Source organism: Mustela nivalis (genome assembly GCF_964662115.1).
Source record: "Mustela nivalis genome assembly, chromosome: 10".
In the NCBI taxonomy this organism is placed as follows: Eukaryota; Metazoa; Chordata; class Mammalia; order Carnivora; family Mustelidae; genus Mustela; species Mustela nivalis.
The window spans coordinates 100842229-100845041 of record NC_139029.1 but is presented as its reverse complement, the minus strand read 5'-3'; the positions used below and the strand labels follow the sequence as shown (position 1 = coordinate 100845041).

General features: G+C 35.1%; 1 pseudogene across 1 annotated transcript; it reads right to left on the bottom strand.

The window, feature by feature from the left end:
• Positions 1-1001: 1001 nt before the first annotated feature.
• On the bottom strand, positions 1002-1999 carry LOC309843246 (large ribosomal subunit protein uL1m pseudogene; annotated as a pseudogene). Its single transcript has one exon. The product of its transcript is annotated as a large ribosomal subunit protein uL1m pseudogene (transcript).
• Positions 2000-2813: the final 814 nt, after the last annotated feature.

The window sequence follows — 2813 nt, the reverse complement described above, 5'->3', positions numbered from 1 at the left end:
TTTGAGGATTTTTGCTTCTTTGTTAATCAGGGATGTTGACATATCATTTTCTTGTCTTATGGTGTCCTTGTCTAGATTGGTGTCAGGGTAGTGCTGGTTTTGAGGAGAATTTAAGAAGGATTGATATTAATTCTTCTTTACATATTTGGTAGAATTCACCAGTGAAGCCATCTGGGCTTTTATCATTGGGAGATTTTCAATTACTGATTCCATTTCCTTATTTGTTATTGGTCTGTTCAGATTTTCTATTACTGTATACTGTATACTGTAACTTGTATGCTTCCAGTAATTTATCCATTTCTTCCAGGTTATCTGATTTGTTGGTTTGTGGTCTTTTGCATTTCCGTTGTCAGTTATAATGTCTCTTCTTTCATTTGTAATTACTGTTTTGTTTGTTTGTTTTTGTAACTACTGTTTGTGTCATCTCTCTTTTTTTCTTGGTGAGCCTCATTAAGGGTTTGTCAATTTTGTTTATGTTTTCAAAAACTCAACTCTCAAGTTTCATTGATTTCTTTTTTTTTTTAAAGATATAATTTATTTATTTGACAGAGACACAGTCAAAGAGGGAACACAAGCAGGGGGATTGGGAGAGGGAGAAGCAGGCTTCCCGCTGAGCAGGGAGCCTGACTAGGGGGTGAATCCCAGGACCTTGAGATCATGACCTGAGCTAAAGGCTTAACAACTGAGGTACCAGGTGCCCCAGTTTCATTGATTTCAATTGGTTTTTCTTTTTATTTTTTTTTCTAGTCTCTATTTCATTTATTTCTGCTCTAAAAGTTATTATTTTCTTCCTTCTAGCTTTGGGCTTTGTTCTTTTTTTTTTAGTTCCTTGAGGTATAGTTGTAAGTTGTGTATTTAATATCTTTTCATTAATGTAGGCATTTATCACTATAACTTTCCTCTTAGACCTACTTTTCCTGTATCCAGAAAACTTTTTTTTTTGTAGAAATGATATAGTTTTATCATTTTCCCTGTTGCTTCTTAATCCACTGAAAATAATTTCATAATATAATATTTTTGGCACCTTCTCTGTTACTTTCTTTGGTTTCTATTTCTTTAGGCAACATTGGCTTGATCTTTAGTAACAAACTTTCACTTGTTAAACTACAAAGGAAAGCTTGTACCATGAAAGGTCCCAAATTGGTCTGTGCTTACAAACTTCACTGTTAACTGCTTGCAGATTTGCAGCTATCTAGTCACTTGGCATATCCAGGGTTGCTATTTTGGTCTCGAGGAAGTTCTCCCTTTCTTCATCTACCTTAATTTCATGTCCTGTTTTAAATAATTCAAGCATTTTGGGGATGTCACAGCCAATGGAATTTCGAGTTAGTTTTGGAAATCTTTTTTTCAGCTTTTCCTTTAATGGATTAAGCTTCAGCATTATTTCTGGAACAGCTACATAAAAGTCTGATTGAATTTCATCATCCAAAATCTTCTGAATCAGATTAATTCTTCCTGAAAATGTAGTTACATGTTCTTCTGCTATTTTAATCTCTGATGCATTCCCTGTAAATTCAGAACTTTATTGATTTCTGAAACGAATGGGTATGGCAAACAAAGAACACTGGCAAATGGCTCCACTTTTTTCTTCTTTTCCAGTGCCATATCCAGTGTCAAATCAAGATAAATTCCCTTGCTTTGGATTAGTAAAGTCTGGAATTTTAAATTTCTTAAGTAACTGAATAGCTTTCTCCACCTCATATATCTGCCTTGGATATAAGTGCTTTAAGTAGACATCATCTTCAGGTTCACCTTCCATAAAGGAGTATGACTTTATTCTTTCAATCTCATCTTTTTTCTCATTTGATACTTTGTCTTTCACACATTTTTTTGTTTTCTTTGCAGGCTTTGTAGCAGCAGCAAAATGTCTGCTGGGCCCCTGAACGTATACAGAACAAGGATAAAGAGGTATCTGATAAGCCATCTTGGAAAGACTATGCTTTTGATGATGTATCAAGACTCTACTGAGGCATCTTACAGTGATCACCATGTTGACCATTCTGGATTGTGTTCCATATCCAGTAAGTTTTGATATGATGTGTTTTTATTTTCATTTGTTTAAAGATTTTTTTCACTCATTTGACCAATTGGCAGTTCAGGAGTGTTGGTATGGTTTCATTTCCACTTGTTTGTGAATTTTCCAGTTTTTCTCCTATTATTGATTTCTAGTGGGCAGAAAAGATGTTTGTTATGATCTCAGTCTTCTTAAATTAGTTAACACTTGTTTTGTGACATAAAATATGTTCTATCTTGTAGAATGTTCTGCACGCGGTTGAGAAGAATGTGTATTCTCCTGCTGTTGAACGAAATGTTGTATACATATATATGTCTGTTAGGTCTGTTTTGTCCAGCTTATAGTTCAAGTCCATTATTTCTGTATTGATTTTCTGTCTGGATGATCTATCCATTTTTGAAAGTGGGGTATTTAAGTTTCCTATTGTCACTGTATTGCTATTTGTTTCATTTTGTTTTGTTTATTAACATATATTCTTTGTTTCAGGGATACAGGTCTGTGATTCCTCAGTCATACACAATTCACAGCACTCACCATAGCACATACTCTTCCCTATGTCCATCACCCTGCCACTGCACCCCTCCCACCCCACCTTTACTCCAGCAACACTCAGTTTGTTTCCTGAGATTAAGAATCTCTTTGCCTTGTTTCATTTTTCCCTCGCTTTCCCTATGATCCTCTGTCTTGTTTCTCAAATTCCTCATTGAGTGAGATCATATGATAATCTTTCTCTGACTGACTTATTTTGCTTAGCATAATACCCTCTGGTTCCATCCGTGTTGTTGCAAATGGCAAGATT